The sequence below is a fragment of the Crocodylus siamensis genome, chromosome 4 (assembly GCF_052110815.1).
Source record: "Crocodylus siamensis isolate JL-2025a chromosome 4, ASM5211081v1, whole genome shotgun sequence".
NCBI classification, from domain to species: Eukaryota; Metazoa; Chordata; order Crocodylia; family Crocodylidae; genus Crocodylus; species Crocodylus siamensis.
In genome coordinates, this window is record NC_143398.1 from 154,721,360 (window position 1) to 154,727,403 (window position 6,044).

General features: G+C 44.2%; 1 pseudogene; it reads right to left on the bottom strand.

The window, feature by feature from the left end:
• Window positions 1–2,297: 2,297 nt before the first annotated feature.
• On the bottom strand, window positions 2,298–5,439 carry LOC149866838 (mRNA turnover protein 4 homolog pseudogene; annotated as a pseudogene).
• Between the last annotated feature and the right edge of the window lie 605 nt (window positions 5,440–6,044).

Genomic DNA, 6,044 nt, shown 5'->3' on the forward strand with positions numbered 1-6,044 from the left:
GCCTTGAGTAACCACCTGCTCTATGAAAAAGGCAGTATATACCTGAAGCACTCCACCCTGTTATAAATGTTAATGCTACTGAGTGAGTTCAGTGACTCATTAAAGTTAATGTCTTGCTGCCCCAATTAGATCTGGGAAAAGTTGGGTAAGGAGCATAGGCTGAACAGTCCTGAAAGAGGAACCCTAGGAGAAGCATATGTGGTAATAATGGATACAGTGACTATTAGACTTTTTATTGACAACAGTCTGGACTAACCTTCTACTCATTGGCAGAGATTAAACAGCCTCATTAAAATAATAGGTGGTTATATAGGAAAACATAAAAATTGTATATGGGTAGATGTTAGTCCTAATTCCAAAATCTGGACTCAAAGTAAAGAGAAATTAATTTATTTTCAAAACTTGAACCCTAATATTAGTGACTACAGGGGAATGTGACTTTGTACATCTGGATCAGGCAGAGTTATTACTGGGTGTGTCTACATGTGTGCTTTAATGCACATTAGACTATTTTAATGCCAATAAAGCATCACCAAAAAGTGCTCTTTCACTAACACATGTTAAAATAGGCCACTGCTCACTTTTCTAGTATTTCACAACGGAAGGCACCTATACAAGAGCATGGAGGTTGCTTGGAGCAGGCTCGATTAATTGATGTTTATAACATTGGTTCCTAGATTAACTGAGTCTGCTGGAGAGTGGCAATTGCCACATTCCAGCAGCCTCCTGCACCTTGTGTATCGGCATCCCTATGCTTAAAAATGGTGGCAGGGGTGCTTAAACTAAAGTTCATCGAATAAGCTTTAGTTCAAGTGTCCCCACTACCATTTTTAAGTGCGGGGACACTGATACAGGAAATGTGGTGCTTTGATTTGATCGGCCCTCAGAGCTGGTCTAATTAAAGTGTGGACCCCTCACCCCAACCCCAGAGCATGTGTAAAAGTGCCTGGGGGTACTAGATTTAATGCACATTAAGTAAAGTGTTAATGAACATGCAGACATACCCACTGTCTCTTCTTGATTTTTGTTAAAGCCACTGATGTTTTGTTGCTGTTGCCTTCAAGTTCCTAGAATGAATAGCAGTCTTGTGTGAACAGGACTTGATCTACTACACAAAAGTGAATGAGTGACAGTAATGTGTGATTTCATCTAAGTATGTGCATTACGAGAAAACCAACAACTGTTACTTCGGTTTCATTTTAGTGGCTGGCTGTTTCTGTGTGGGTGGAAATGCTGTAATTTTTAACCAGTTGATGCTTGAGTTTTTTTAACTTCTTGTGTCTTGCATTTTTCTCTGAAAGAGTGGCAGTTTGATGGAACCATCTATTCGGAGAAATGCTGCAACAAACATGTACTGGTTTTGCTAAGTGCTTGATTTTAAACCAGTAGGAACTATGGGATCCAGATTACACCCTAGGTAATACTGAAAAGCAATGACTAGTGCTTTAGTCATCCCAAAGAATGAGAACAAGCATCTTGTAACCAGTTCAGAAGGTTTGCCTGAAACACCCCACTCTATCAGTAGGTGGTGTTCCAGCTGGGAAAGTTAGATGGCAGGACAAGATGGCACCTTAAGGACTAACTGTGCTTTCCTAGGCAACAGTCTACTTCATCAGAAGGTATGGATGAACTTCCATAAAAGAAAGGGTTTAAAACAGTGGTGCTCAACTTCCAATCCCTAGGCCATGTATTAATTGCTGCATGGTCCAGCATGGGAGTTCGGCCATACCCAGATCCAGCATGTGGGATCAGGTTTGTGCACTTGATAGGACCTGCACAATGACCCTGTGCACCAAGCCCATGCTGGATCTGGCCCATGGAACAACTCTGTCTGTGGTATCTGGCCCATGGACCAGCCCTGTACCAATTATCTGGCCAACTGGGGCTAGCAGGTTGAACACCACCGGTTTAAAACAGAGAGAAATTTAAATAAAAAGGTAAAGGACTGGTGGTAGCACAGTTGGGAGGCAAAAGATGAGTTCAAACAAGGCAGTTACCATATTTATTCACCTATAAGATGACCTCCCAATAATTAGATTCACTACGTGGAAAAATTATGTTTGATTAAATTTTTCAGGTATAGAATCTAATTACTGGAGGTCTGTCTTGAATTTGTCCCCCTCCTATTTGAGTGTCCAAACTCTGTAATTTTTATATAAAACTTAGTTACATCATCCAATAACAAGTCCAAGATAATCAGTTTAATTCTGCTCCAACTGGGAGAGAAACATAGGCCTCTGCTGATTGCCCCTAAAACAGAACAAAATTTTATCTTGTGTCCTTCAGTCGCTTTGCTGCTAGTCCTCATTGTCACTGTCATCCTCCTCCTCTTCCTCCATTTCCTCCGCTTCTTCTGTGTTTGTCACCAGCTGCTGGAAGTCTCCTGTCTCAGAGTTCCACATGCATTTGATGGTCACTTTAAACTCTGCCATCTCATAGCCAAACAGCCTCATAGCCATAAGCCTGTTCAGGGGTCAAAGCATCCGCTTCCTTGTAGATTTCATAATCTGAAAGCTGTGTCATCACCCCTTTCTTCAAAGTAGTTGGCAGTCCCAGCTGTCATAACTGAGTGGGGAAACATGGAGTTGGGAAACTGCTCCAGGGGCCCTATGTCCAGACTCACTGTATACGCTGCTTTTTTACCTGCACAGGCAAAATCTATTTCTTTGAACTTTGAGAACCGTTCTTTCACTTCGTCTATGGTGCTTTGGTGAAGGGAAAACCAACTTCACCTTGCAGATGTTTGCTGATCTTGTGCAAGTTCTTCTTGTACTCATTGGCTGGACCTTGGCCCAGGGCCACCACCATCATGACTTATTTTTCCCAAAGAATAGCCTGTTGTGTTTCCAGGCATTTCTGATGCCTTTTAGCTTGTTGTTTCTCATATTGGTAACAGAAAAAACAAAGAAGTATCTGTAGGTATGCACACATTTTTGTAGGTCTTCTATTAAGTTCTGTTTCACTTCTAAATCTTTCTTTGTGGTTTTTGTTAATGAAACCCTCTTGTCACACTTGTACTTGGGTATGGCTTGCACACTGCTCCTCCCACTCCTACAGCAGGGAAAATAAATCTGGGGGGTCAAATAGCCCCCTGACCCTCTGCCCCCACCCCCAAACGTCTTCCTCCGCCAATATCCTGAGGGATAGCCAGCACAGGTTTGTTGAGGGTAAGTCTTGCTTGACCAATCTCATTTCCTTCTACGACCAGGTGACCTATCACCGGGACAAGGGAGATTAGATTGATGTCATATATCTTGACTTCAGAAAAGCCTTCGATCTGGTATCCCATGATCACCTCTTGGCAAAACTGGCCAATTGTGGCCTTGGGTCCACCAAGATCCGCTGGCTGGAAAATTGGCTCCGTGGTCGGACCCAAAGGGCAGTAATTGATGGAAGTCACTCATCATGGTGTCCTGTGAACAGTGGGATCCCCCAAGGCTCTGTCCTTGCACCCATATTGTTCAACATCTTCATTAATGATGTGGACATTGGAGTCAGAAGCAGACTGGCCTAGTTCACCGATGACACCAAACTTTGGGGCAAAGCATCCACACCAGAAGACAGCCAGGTGATCCAGGCTGATCTGGACAGGCTCAGCAAATGGGTGGACGAGAACCTGATGGTGTTTAACACCGAAAAATGCAAGGTTCTCCACCTTGGGAGGAAAAACCTGCAGCATCCTTATAGGCTCGGCAGTGCTATGTTGGCTAGCACTACGGAAGAAAGAGACTTGGGGGTCATCATTGACCACAAGATGAACATGAGCCTGCAATGTGATGCTGCAGCTAGTAAAGCGACCAAAACGCTGGCTTGCATCCATACATGCTTCTCAAGTAAATCCCGGGATGTCATTCTCCCCTTGTACTCGGCCTTGGTGAGGCCACAGCTGGAGTACTGCATCCAGTTTTGGGCTCCACAATTCAAAAGATGTGGAGAAGCTTGAGACAGTCCAGAGAAGAGCCACACACATGATCAGAGGTCAGGAAAACAGACCTTATGATGATAGGCTGAGAGCCATGGGGCTCTTTAGCCTGGAAAAGCGCAGGCTCAGTGGTGATCTGAAGGCCACCTATAAGTTTATCAGGGTGACAACCAGTATCTGGGGGAATGTTTGTTCACCAGAGTGCCCCAAGAGATGATGAGGTTGAATGGTGATAAACTACTGCAAGACCATTTCAGGCTGGACATAAGGAAGAATTTCTTTACTGTCCGAGCCCCCAAAGTCTGGAATAGCCTGCCATTGGAGGTGGTTCAAGCACCTACACTGAACACTTTCAAGAGCAAATTGGATGCTTATCTTGCTGGGATCCTATGACCCCAGCTGACTTCCTGCCCTTTGGGCGGGGGGCTGGACTCAATGATCTTCCGAGGTTCCTTCCAGCCCTAATGTCTATGAAATCTATGAAATTCTCCCCTCCAACCTTACTGTCAGACCCTGCTCTCCCTGACCACATGGAAGTAAGGAGCAAATCTGAAAAAAAATGACCCTGAAATAAACATAGCTATAGTAATTGGCACATAATACCCACAGTGACTTCATCCAGAATTGAAATATTTGACCTTTATTGAAACTTTAGCACAGGCACTACATAAACACACTTTTAAGGAAGACTGGCACCTACTTAGAGAGAGCACAAACTATGCGTAATATTAGTCTAAAACCAAAAGGCTTATGATACACTAGACAACTGCCCGTCAAGAATGACAGGGGGAGGGAGGGAGCTGGGATGGAGTGCCACAACCTACTGTGCCATGCTGCCGCTGTTCTGCCTCTTGCAGGGAGCGGGGTGGGGGAACCGAGGCCAGTGCTGCTGGCCTCACTTCCCCCCCTGCACCAGCCCGTCCAGTCCTCAACGTGGCTTTGGAATCATGGCAGCACTCCCCCACGCTTGGAGCACTCTGATTGGCTGTTTCCATCAGTCAATCAGAGTACGAATAAAGTGTAGCATTACAAACAGACAGACAGACAGATTTAGGCTTTTATATTAGACTTGTACAGTTCATTGGGCTGGGCCCCAACACAGTCAATAGCATTTCAAGCCATGGTGACCTCACAGCTTAGCACTGCTCAGTGTGTGTGTGTATTTCAGGTACTGTCCCCCCCAAAGAATGCATTTGCTAACTAGCCCCCCCTTATGACTGGATCTGGGTATTCTTGTCATGAGTCACAGTATTCTGTGAAAATGTATATGCAAGTCAGGTGTACGACAACCTGGTCTGGCTGCACTTTATGGAGTGCAGGGCCATGCTAGTCTTATGTTGACAGGTTGAGAGAAGGGCTAACAGAGGGTGAACTCTTTGCGGCCTTGTTTGGTGACATTTGGCAGATATTTAAAGCTGGTGAAGAAACAGGAATCATTGGAAATGGGAAAGAAAGGTACAGCTCAGCTGTGGGAACAAAGAGGAAGTTGAAATGTACGCAACGTAGTTGCTCACCATGACTAGTAAAGGCATCAGTGCTAAGGGGGACTGTACTCAGTGGATAGTCGTAGATATCTTAGTTAAATGAACTGCACTAAGATATTCTTGTAGAAATATATTTTAATAAAAAAAGTGATAGCATGAGTGTTTATGCATATTGGCATATGGGTGTACAGTGTAATTTTGTAATAGACCTAAGAATGGTATAAGTGTAAAGGTGTGTTTTGGACTGCTAAATAAGCCACAATGTTCGCAAGACAGTTTGATAGAGGTATAGTTATAATTATTTTTGCCAAAAAAGTGCTGAGAGTCTATCAGCATTGAAAGCCTCAAAGGGATCAACAGAACATTGGGATGTACGGAGTAGAGGAAAGAGACCTGAACCTCCAAAGAATGGCAGTGGTGGCAAGTAAGCATGAGGTGGGAAAACAGCTGAAGAGCAGAAATTAAGATTTGGAGACAGATGGAGAGTGGATGAAAGTGGAGAAGAAAGAAGATGACAGTGGAAGCAATGGTGGAGACATCAACAATGAGAGTGATGATGCCAAAAGGAAGACAGAAGCAGAGAAGAGTGGGAGACAAAGTGGGAGCAGCAGGAGAAGATACTTTGGGCAAGAAACAGA